General features: G+C 44.1%; 1 long non-coding RNA gene across 2 annotated transcripts in view; it reads right to left on the bottom strand.

Moving 5' to 3' along the window:
* Positions 1 to 963: 963 nt before the first annotated feature.
* LOC144376016 (uncharacterized) overlaps positions 964 to 12,189 on the bottom strand; it is a 32,616-nt gene continuing 21,390 nt past the window's right edge. Inside the window, exons 2-3 of one of the 2 annotated variants that reach the window (XR_013436009.1) lie at positions 7,679 to 7,751; positions 964 to 4,668 (exon numbers count right to left, since the gene is read on the bottom strand). This is a non-coding gene — a long non-coding RNA (uncharacterized LOC144376016). Of the gene's footprint in view, positions 7,752 to 12,189 lie in introns of both variants that reach the window. The other variant, XR_013436008.1, reaches the window with a different exon arrangement.

Raw genomic sequence — 12,189 nt, 5'->3', positions numbered from 1 at the left:
CATGGGGAGGTCGGTAGGGAGGGGGTTCATCTGCCGGATCAAAAGAAGGGTCAGTAGGGTCGTTAAGGTAAGAGCATAGGTCCAGGTAAGAAGGAAGAAGAGAAAAAGCCTCAACATAGGGGATCTCCTTCCACTTTTTTGAGCGCTCGAAGAAGTTAAACAGATCTCTGAGAATTGCGGGATCTAGGGATCCTCCTGGGGGCCATTGACTTTGATTGTCTAATTGATAGTAAGGCCAATCTTGTGTGCAGAATTTCATGAGAGTCTTGGGATTTATATCAGGAGTGAGGATAGCCGATCGAGATTAGCCAGGAGGCATTTTAAGGGGGAGTCTGCAGGGAGGGAAGTAGAGGCCCCTATAATGGTCCCTAAGAAGGAAGTGGGAATGTGGGAAGGGTCCGGACGGGAACAGAATCGGATGAGCCTCCTCACAGGCGTCCCCACAAGGAGAGCTCAACCAATATGACTCAGGACCAGGAGTCGGGACCAGGAGGACGGTCGAGTTGTCTCCCGAGAGTCCAGCCAGCAGGCCCAGAAAGGCCGGAAGTCATAGACCATCTGGCACCAGGCTTTTTAGTATTTTTAGGCAAGGAGAGGGACAAGGGTGGTTAGAGAGAGAGAGAGAGAGAGAGAGGAGTGCCTGTTCTTCCACCCCTCAGGACCTCCCGCTCATGAACCGGGTTTCAGAGAGTCCACCATGATCGTGAAGGTCATGGTGGGGTGTGTTCTCTCCTACAGATTGGGCATCAGAGGTTTGCCGGAAGATCACGGTTAAAGCCCCTGCGTAGCCCGTCTGAAGTTGGATACCCAATAGGGGAACTCACCTCCTGAAGAGCCGGTGTTGTGAGCAGCACTCAAAAGAGTGGACAAGGACGGCAAGCCTTGAGAGAGGGGGCCCTTGAGCAGCGAGGAATACCCCTTCCTGGGTTTCAGCACCAGTGAAAGAAGGATCAAGGCTTGCCGTCAGAGAAAATGCCCGTTTATTGAGGCAGCTCTGCATATTTATAGAGCCCAGCGTGGTCTGACAGTTGAAACAGTTTAACAGTTTAACAGCTGTTTTGGCAGCTGGCATGGGTGCTTTCTGATTGGTGGGTAAGGATCATGTGAGTCAGCAGGACTCACCATTGGACGGCTCTTCTGGGGGATGGGAAAGTTGTGATTGGTGGGTAAGAATCATGTGAGTTAGCAGGGCTCACCATTGGACGGCTCTTCTTGGGGGATGGGGAGGTTAGTCTTTGGAGCTGAGGCGACTCCCAACAGAATTAAAACTGGAAAAACTTACAGGAATGGTATTTATCTTTTGAGGTGAATAGAGATGTATCAATCTAAATGATCCACTTCAGTGGACTATGCTTTGGCATCTCTAAAGTATTTCAAACAACTGGGACAGTTTTTATTCCTGCTTCCTGACACCTGGCTTGGGCTTTGGGCTTGGAAAAGATGAGCTTTTTCCTGTCCCTGCTCCTTTTTATTCCCTGCCATCTGCTAAGCTTTCTGACCTTTCATCCACCAGGCCAAGTAGAACTTTGGGAGGGACTTTGCAAGGAGCTTCAGCCTTAGGATCAGCAAGAGTAGGCAGAAGAGGGTGGCACACATGCTGGGTGGGTTACAGAATGGCCTCAGTATCCTCAGTACCACTGGGAGAAATGCACTGGACTATCAGTCTGACTCTTCTACCCTGACACTGGGGATTGAACCCAGGGAGGCTCTACCACTGAGCTGTATCCCCAGCCCTTTTTATTTTTATTGTTTTTAATATTTATTTTTTATATGGACACAACACAATGCCTTTATTTTATGTGGTGCTGAGGATCGAACCCGGGTCCCGCCCATGCTAGGCGAGCACTCTACCACTGAGCCACAATCCCAGCCCCCGCTTTTTATTTTTTATTTTGACCTTGTCTCACTAAGTTGCCAAGGCTGCCTAGAACTTGAAGTCCTCCTGACTCAGATTCCCAAGTATAAGATTACAGGGGTGAACCACTGCACCCCACTCCAATATTCTTAATGGAAGAAAGGTCCTCTACTGAGCTGGGAAGATAGACCCAGGTGTGAAGCTGCTCAGGACGTGTGTGTGTGTGTGTGTGTGTGTGTGTGTGTGTGTGTGTGTTTTAATTTTTTTCTTTTAGTTGTCAATGGACCTTTATTTATATGTGGTGCTGAGAATCGAACCCAGTGCCTCACACATGCCAGACAAGCGCTCTACCACTGAGCTACAACCCCAGCCCCATGTTGTATGGTTTTGATGCAAGTATAATAGAGAAGTGTTTCTGAAACTGCCTTATCTTCCTAAGCTAAGCTGTGGCAGTCTGGCTGAGGAGATAAATTCAACGTTTGAAAACTGAGAGAGTTTAATTTGGGATTGGCACAGTGGAGCTGTTGGAGTGAAGCCATGTTGCCAAAGGCCATGCCCAGAGTTAGGGTGTAACCCTGATCACTCCCAAGAGTGTGGGTCTCATACAACAAAGGTGATTCATCTCCTGGTTTCCAGCCAGTCGCGGTGGCGCACACCTATAATCCTAGCAGCTTGGGAGGCTGAGACAGGTGTATCGCAAGTTCAAAGCCAACCTCAGCAATGTTGAGGTGCTAAGCAACTCATTGAGACCCTGTCTCTAAATAAAATATAAAGTAGGCTGGGGATATGGCTCAGTGGTCAAGAGCCTCTGAGTTCAATCCCCAGTAACCCCCCAACCCTGAAAAAAAAAAACTCTCCCCATCTCTTGGACTTGCATGTTTCAATCTTGAGCATGGAGTCTCCATTAATGCTTTTCAGTGGGTATCCTATCTCCCATCATGTAAGGTTCATACTCTTGGGGCTATGTATGTTTAAAAAATTAGGACCTTGGAAACTTAGTAGGAAAAGGAAAACCTAATGTACACAGAGGTATCCTACTTTCATATAATTGATTTCTATCCTTACTTTGAAAACATTACTTCAGTAAAGTGTGGAGCTTTCTAAGGCTTAAAAGATGAGCCTAGGACAAACAGTTTCTTTCACTCTATTCACAAAGGATTGTTCTTTGGTTTATGGCTATAGCTGCTATTTTAAGAACCTGGCCGCATTGAGGCGGTCTAGATTTTTACATGCTTCTTACTTGATCTGCGGGTTATGATTTGGGACCCTTGGTCAAGAGGTGGAGGAAGGAGCCGGGTACAGTGGCGCACACCTGTAATCCCAGCAGCTCAGGAGGCTAAGGCAGGAGGATCAAGAATTCAAAGCCAGCCTCAGCAAAAATCGAGGTGCTAAGCAACTCAGTGAGACCTTGTCTCTAAGTAAAATACAGAGTAGGGCTGGAGATGTGGCACAGTGGTCCAGTGCCCCTGAGTTCAACCCCTGGTACCCCCCAAAAAAGGTGGAGGAAGGGCTGATGGTGAATTTCCCAGGTAAAAACACTGAAAAAGAGTGCATCACAGGGCTGGGGATGTGGCTCAAGTAGTAGCGCGCTCGCCTGGCATGCGTGCGGCCCAGGTTCGATCCTCAGCACCACATACAAACAACGATGTTGTGTCTGCCGGAAAAACTAAAAAATAAATATTAAAATTCTCTCTCTCTCTCTCTCTCTCTCTCTCTCTCTATCTATCTATCTATCTATCTCTATCTAAAAAAAAGACTACATCACAGACTTCCTTTATTGCAGTGAAGATCTAAATTCATGACTAGACATTGTCTCTTGGCTATAACAGTGAACACACTGCACAGGACTGAGTTTTGGGACAAATAATCACAGTCTGACTACATATTCCATTGAGAGCTCCTGAGACATAGTAGCCAATCACTTGGACCAAAAGCTTAAGCCTGGTATATCTGGTATATTCATTCTGAGGAGAGCCCAGACTGTATTCCCTCACTCATTTTCTACCTTTTTTTTTGTACAGGGGATTAGACCCAGAGGCACTCTACTACTGAACTCTATCACCAGACTTATTTATTTTTTACTTTGAGACAGAATCTTGCCAAGTTGCTGAGGCTGACCTGGTTTTTAAAAATATTCTTAAAAGGAGCCATACTTTAAACATTTATCAGCAGTAGCATGTCAATCACCTTCAAGCCTCATGCTGTGGCACATTCCTGTAACCCCAGCTACTCTGAAGGTTTAGGCAGGAGGATCACAAGTTTGAGGACAGCCTCAGCAATTTAAACCCTGTCTCAATATTTAAAAAATAATTTTATTTTATTATTTTTATTTATTTTTTTTAGTTTCAGATGGACACAACATCTTTAATTTATTTACATCTATGCGGTACTGAGGATCGAACCCAGTGCCTCAGCACATGCAAGGCAAGCACTCTACCGCTGAGCCACAACCCCAGCCCTTAAAAAATAATTTTAAAAGGACTGTGATGTAGTTGAATAATAGAGAAGCCCTGGCTGGGTCCAATCCCTAGTACCATGAAAAAGGAAAAAAAAAAAGAGAGAGAGAAGAGAAAAACACCTCCAAGGGGCCAGCAGGAATGGAGAAAGCCCTGAAATGGCCCTCTGTTCGCAAGCCCCCTCCACCCTCTGTACCCTGCTCCCATTACCTCTCAACATTTACTGCAGGAGTAAGACTCACACTCAGTAGAGCTCACTTAGCAGAGTAGCAAAGCATATGACCCAAGGTGGTTACACAATAAATAGAGCTGAAGATCACTTCCTCATGGGAAATCTTCCAGGTAGAAGGAACAGCCCTGCAAAGGCAAACACTGCATCAGGAATATAAGCTTATGGTACCATTGCTCACTCTTGTACTGAATGCATCTACTTTCAGAAGGCTTTGATAACAGTAATAACATATACCAAGATATGAGTGAGAATGATGACCTGTTCCCAGTTGACTCTTCTGTCCAAGGCCTCTGTTATTCCCAATTCATTTAGGGACTATAGGAAGCCAGTCCAACTCACAAGAATCTGGGTTACAGTGGCTCACAGTGTCACATTCCTATAATACCAGCCACAAGGGAGGCTGAGATGGGAGGGTCGAAAGTTCAAGGCCACCCTCAACAATTTAGCAAGGCCCTCAGCAATTTGGTGAGATCCTGTGTCCACATTAAAAATTAAGCCAGACCTTGTGACCCACACATATAATTCCAGAAGCTCAGAGGCTGAGGCAAGAGGATTGCAGGCTCAAAGCCAACCTCACCTACTTGGCAGGGCTCTAAGTAACTTAGCAAGACCCTGTCACAAAATAAATAAAAAGGGCTGGAGATGTGGCTAAGTGGTTAAATGCACTTGGGTTCAATCCCTAGCACACACATGGGAAAAAAATTGGTTTTGAATTTTTTTTTTAGTTGTAGATGGAAACAATACCTAAAATAAATAATACCTAAAATAATAGACACAATACCTAAAATAAACTTTATTTATTTATATGATGCTGCAGATCAAACCCAATGCCTCAAACATGCTAGGCAAGCACTCTACCACTGAGCTACAGCCACATCCCCACAAAAAAATTTTTTTTTAATTTTAATATTTATTTTTTAGCTTTCAGCGGACACAACATCTTTGTTTGTATGTAGTGCTGAGGATCGAACCTCGGCCACACACATGCCAGGCAGGCGCGCTACCGTTTGAGCCACAACCCCAGCCCCCCCACAAAAAATTTTAAAAGAAAAATTTTAAAAAGAAGTCGGGTTGAGCACAGTGGTGCCTGTCATCCCACCAACTCAGAAGGCAGGAAGACCTCAAATTCAAGGCCAGTCTCTGCAACTTAGTGCCACCTTGTCTCAAAATAAAAGTTAAAAGGGCTGGGAATGTACTCAGTAAAGCACTCCTGAGTTCAAGCCCCAGCACCCCCCTGGGGGGTACTGATAGGAGTGTAGCTCAGTGGCAAAGCTGAGTACCTAGTACAATTAAAAAAAAAAAAAGTCTGGTTTACAAAGCAGGATTATTGATCTAGGAGCTGAAACCTAATTGTCAAAGCTGAGGGGATCTCCCCAGGAAGGGCAGCTGCTTGAGAGATGGAATTTAGATCAGAAGTTGGTAGTTCAAAATACACTACAGCCAGGCGAAGTGGCACACGCCTGTAATCCCAGCTGCTCAGGAGGCTGAAGCAGGAGGATCACAAGTTCAAAGTCAGCCTCAACAACTTAGGGAGGCCCTAAACAATTTAGTGAGACCCTGTCTCAAAAATAACAAAAGGGGTAGGAGGATATGGCTTTGTGGTTAAGCACCCCTCGATTGTTACCAAATTCTTGGTACAAAAAAAAGAAAAAAGCTTTTCATTTTTCATATATTTAATCTTCACAGTGCCTCTGTGAAGCAGATATAATTACCATTTTACAGATGAGAAAATCCAAAGTTCAAGGACAGTAAGTTGCTTACCAAGGTCAGATAACTAATAATCACAAATAATTAGCTTCAGATTAAGGAGGGGCATTGGGGGCTGGGAGTGTAACTCAGTGGTAGAGTACCACCTATTGTGCACTACCTCCTGGGTTTGATACCCAGCCTGTGCACACACACTCCATGAAATTGGCTACATAAATTTTTTTTGCAACATTTTCATCAAAAAAGAATTCAAAAGTCTCCACCTTTCCATGCCTTCAGTGCCATGCCTGTGTGAAGCAGGGACCTGGATTCTGAGCCTCATCCTCTACAGGTGGCCGGCACATCTCAGGTACAGTCTCCTAATCACAGAAGGACCTACATACACTGTCCTCTCCTGAAATTCTCACTAGTGGTTTTTGGGTTTTTTTGTTTGTTTGTTTGGTGGTGGGTATCGGGGATTGAACTTGGGGGCACTCGACCACTGAGCCATATCCCCAGCCCTATTTTGTATTTTATTTAGAGACAAGAGTCTCACTGAGTTACTTACAGTTGTGTCTTCAGTACATAGAATGGTGTCTGGCATATAGAAGGGGCTCAAAAATGTTTATTGGGTGGGTGGGTGCTTAGAATGTCACCTAGGAGCTGGGAACCTAGGGAGCGTCCAGCACCAAAGTCAGGGAAGTCAAGTTCTGTCAAATAACCCACTGAGAAATAGGGAGGCTGGCCATGGAGGCCCATGCTGCAGGTAGAAGCTGCTCCCTGAGTGGACAAGAGGAGGGAGCCACAGCCGACAGGGGAACAAGGCTGCCAGCTGCCAGGGGAGGAGGTAGGAGCAGATGGTTCAAAGGTGCAGATTAATTCTAGCCCCAGGACTCTGGGAAAGAGCAGAAGAGTGGAGACACTGTGACTCTCTCGATGACATCAAGACACATAACTTCACGTCTCTGTCACTAGCCAAGTGTCTGGAGCCTTTGTTTAGTTGATCCAAATATACCCTGGAAGCCTGGGTGGTGGCACACACCTGTGATCCCATCCACTCAGGAGCCTGAGGCAGGAGGAATCCAAGTTCAATTTAGTGAAACCCTGGCTTAAAATAAAAATATAAAAAGGACCGGGATGTTGTTGCTCAGTGGTAGAGCACCCCTAGGTTTGATCCCAAGTACTGGGGCAGGGGGTGGGGGGCGGGAAGAAGAAGAAAAAAAGAACAAATGGGTTGAAATCCCAGAATCAACATCTTTTATTCTCCCAGTGATCTGATCTTCGCCAAGTTTCTGAACTCCTCTAATGCTCAGTTTTCCTCAACTGGAAACAAGTTCCAACACCAGAATATACACAATCTCGCAGTCTCAGTGGCCCCCATAACACAGTGGTAACTCCTTGCAGAGAACAGCATGGAATGCCAGTCTCTGGGGGCTATTCTGTACTTACAGCCTGATGTAGGACAGATTTCATTATGTTGTGTATCTAGCAGTTAAGTGGTATGTCCCTCGGGAACTTTGGCCTGGAGAGAATAGACATATGTTAGTGAATGAGACTTGATAAGATTTGTAGCAGGGAGCACTAATCTACATTTCTTCAGCTTTCAAAGAATTTCAGTTTTCGTTTTCAGGCAGGGTCAACAGCTCAAATAGGCACAGGGCCCTGTGGTACTTTTAGGGAACCTAGAAACTATTTTATTTAAAATTCAGAGCTATACAGCTATACAGCTCAGTGGTAGAATGTACTTCATACGTGTGAGGCCTTGGATTCAATCAGATAAAAAAATGAATACTAATGAATATTAAAATGAATCTAGCTGGGTGCTGTAGTACACGCCTGTAATCCCAGAGACTCAGGAGGCTAAGGCTAGAGGATCACAAGTTGAAGGCCAGCCTCAGTAATTTAGTGAGGCTCTAAAGCAACTTTGAGAGACCCTGTCTCAAAAACTAGGGAGGCTGAAATGTAACTCAGTGGCAAAGCACCTCTGGGTTCAATCCCCAGCACCAAAATAAAAAAATAAACATAAAAATAAAGAAAATGAATCTAGATTAGATTATTTGTGTTTGTTTCACAGTGCTTAGGATTGAACCCAGAATCTCCTGTGTACTAGGAAGGTGCTAGCCCACTGCGCTACATCCTCAGCCTGATTATTTTCGACCAACACAGCTTTAAAATTTTAATATTTTGTTAATGGAGGTAGAGACCCATGAAAGAAAAAGCAAAACCCACGTTCACAATGTGGCCCTGCCCTGGCTGGCATCTCTTTCCAGGAGTAGAGTTGATGGAAATGTGGATGAACCTTTCACTCCTACTCTCCCTTCTGCCCAAGACTTGCCATCTCATGGATATGTGCTGCCAGAATTCTGTGAAGTCTGTAGCATGTCTATACATGCGGGGGGCATAGCAAGCGGCTAGATGTTTGGGAGAAATGTCAGTGGGCGGGGAGCTTTGAATGGTGTCATCCAGGGCACTGAAGAAAAAAATGCAGACTTTTTATATTTATTATTATGGAAATCACTTCTGTTTGTATGTTTCATTGTACTATAAGTTGCATCTTCCTAAAGCACAGATGAAGGAAGGATGTCACAGAGCTGGTAATCCCTGGATGGCTTCTTGAAGAAGGGAGAGTTCTTCCAGGTGGATATGGACAGAGGTGCTGGTGCTTGGCCAAAGGAATGGAGTTTCACAAAGGTTCATTTATATGGTATAACTGCAAATGGATGGGGTCATAGCTGCGCCACAGGATGGTGCCTGTGGCAGTTCTAGAAGCGCCTTGTGAAAATTAGAAATGCCTTCTAGTCTCTCTTCCCCAACAGGCTGTGAAAGCCTCCAGTGCTATGTTGAGGGGTTGAGGCTTTGTCCTGAAGTCAGAGAGTGTGGTGATCCCAGAAACTTGGGAAACAGGCAAGAGGATCACAAGTCCAAGGCCAGCCTCAGCAATTTAGCAAGGCCCTTAGCCGGCTCAGCAAGACCCCACCTCAAAATAAATAAAAAGGGCTAGGGATGTCACTCAGTGGTTTCAATTCCCAGTACCAAAAAAACAAAAAAAAACATCCAAAGGCAAATAAAGTGAAGTCTTTCTTTGGAAAGAGAACCAGGCATGAGAGAGCTTCCACCAGTGCCAGGAAGACAGGATGGACAATGCTGAGAACAGGGACCCAAAGGCAGGGACAGAATGGAGACACATCTAACCAGCACGACAGGTAGGACTGGTGACAGGCATGAGGGAGGGAGGGAGGCGGTGAGAGAAGCTGAGTATGACCTTAAGGTTTCTGGCTTTATTCCCTCTAAAATCTGGAACAAGACAGGGATGCCCTCTCTCACCACTTCTGTTCAACATAGTTCTCAAAACACTGGCCAGAGCAATTAGACAGACGAAAGAAATTAAAGGCATAAAAATAGGAAAAGAAGAACTTAAATTATCACTATTTGCAGGTGACATGATTCTATACCTAGAAGACCCAAAAAGGTCTACAAAGAAACTATTAGAGCTAATAAATGAATTCAGCAAAGTGGCAGGATATAAAATCAACACGCATAAATCAAAGGCATTCCTGTATATCAGGGACAAATCCTCTGAAATGGAAATGAGGACAACCACTCCATTCACAATATCCTCAAAAAAAAATAAAATACTTGGGAATCAACCTAACAAAAGAGGTGAAAGACTTATACAATGAAAACTACAGAACCCTAAAGAGAGAAATAGAAGAAGATCTTAGAAGATGGAAAAATATACCCTGTTCATGGATAGGCAGAACTAACATCATCAAAATGGCGATATTACCAAAAGTTCTCTATAGGTTTAATGCAATGCCAATCAAAATCCCAACGGCATTTCTTGTAGAAATAGATAAAGCAATCATGAAATTCATATGGAAAAATAAAAGACCCAGAATAGCAAAAACAATGCTAAGCAGGAAGTGTGAATCAGGTGGTATAGCGATACCAGACTTCAAACTATACTACAGAGCAATAGTAACAAAAACAGCATGGTACTGGTACCAAAACAAGCGGGTGGACCAATGGTACAGAATAGAGGACACAGAAACCAATCCACAAAACTACAACTATCTTATATTTGATAAAGGGGCTAAAAGCATGCAATGGAGGAAGGATAGCATCTTCAACAAATGGTGCTGGGAAAACTGGAAATCCATTTGCATCAAAATGAAACTGAATCCCTTTCTCTCGCCATGCACAAAAGTTAACTCAAAATGGATCAAGGAGCTTGATATCAAATCAGAGACACGGCATCTGATAGAAGAAAAAGTTGGCCATGATCTACATACTGTGGGGTCGGGCTCCAAATTCCTCAATAGGACACCCATAGCATAAGAGTTAATAACTAGAATCAACAAATGGGACTTACTCAAACTAAAAAGTTTTTTCTCAGCAAAAGAAACAAGAGAGGTAATTAGGGAGCCTACATCTTGGGAACAAATCTTTACTCCTTACACTTCAGATAGAGCCCTAATATCCAGAGTATACAAAGAACTCAAAAAATTAGACAATAAGATAACAAATCACCCAATCAACAAATGGGCCAAGGACCTGAACAGAAACTTCTCAGAGGAGGACATACAATCAATCAACAAGTACATGAAAAAATGCTCACCATCTCTAGCAGTCAGAGAAATGCAAATCAAAACCACCCTAAGATACCATCTCACTCCAGTAAGATTGGCAGCCATTATGAAGTCAAACAACAACAAGTGCTGGCAAGGATGTGGGGAAAAGGGTACACTTGTACATTGTTGGTGGAACTGCAAATTGGTGCGGCCAATTTGGAAAGCAGTATGGAGATTTCTTGGAAAGCTGGGAATGGAACCACCATTTGACACAGCTATTCCCCTTCTTGGTCTATTCCCTAAAGACCTAAAAAGAGCATGCTACAGGGACACTGCTACATCGATGTTCATAGCAGCACAATTCACAATAGCAAGACTGTGGAAGCAACCTAGATGCCCTTCAATAGACGAATGGATAAAAAAAATGTGGCATTTATACACAATGGAGTATTACTCTGCATTAAAAAATGACAAAATCATAGAATTTGGAGGGAAATGGATGGCATTAGAGCAGATTATGCTAAGTGAAGCTAGCCAATCCCTAAAAAACAAATGCCAAATGTCTTCTTTGATATAAGGAGAGTAACTAAGAACAGAGTAGGGACGAAGAGCATGAGAAGAAGATTAACATTAAACAGGGATGAGAGGTGGGAGGGAAAGAGAGAGAGAGAAGGGAAATTGCATGGAAATGGAAGGAGACCCTCAGGGTTATACAAAATTACATACAAGAGGAAGTGAGGGGAAAGGGAAAAATAATACAAGGGGGAGAAATGAATTACAGTAGAGGGGGTAGAGAGAAAAGAGGGGAGGGGAGGGGAGGGGGGATAGTAGAGGATAGGAAAGGCAGCAGAATACAACAGACACGAGTATGGCAATATGTAAATCAATGGAAGTGTAACTGATGTGATTCTGCAATCTGTATACGGGGTAAAAATGGGAGTTCATAACCCACTTGAATCAAAGTGTGAAATATGATATATCAAGAACTATGTAATGTTTTGAACAACCAACAATAAAAAAAAAAAAAGGTTTGTGGTGTTGACATCATGATTACAGCTTCAATCAAGAGTAGGAAGAAGAGATTTGAGGGGCTCTGGGAAGAGAAAAGAGCCTGTGACTTGAACCTCCCCAGGCATCATTTAGAGCTGAGAAATGGCAGGAGAGCCTCACAGCGAGGGACTCATCAGCACAAAGGCAGTGGCAGAGGCCATTGCTGTCGATGAGATTAAATTCACAAAATGGGGGAGAGACACCAGAACTACTGTGCAACCTGCTGGGGAAGAGCCCTTCAAGGCTAGAGAGGACACCAGGACCAGGGGAACTGTGACTGTGGTTGTCATCAGGTAGTGGAATTGGGAGAGGGGTTTCTGTTACTGTGGTTTTGGTTTT

Source organism: Ictidomys tridecemlineatus, chromosome 3 (assembly GCF_052094955.1).
Source record: "Ictidomys tridecemlineatus isolate mIctTri1 chromosome 3, mIctTri1.hap1, whole genome shotgun sequence".
Taxonomy (NCBI): Eukaryota; Metazoa; Chordata; class Mammalia; order Rodentia; family Sciuridae; genus Ictidomys; species Ictidomys tridecemlineatus.
The sequence above is the reverse complement of the archived record's forward strand: the minus strand, read 5'-3'. Positions and strand labels throughout refer to the sequence as shown.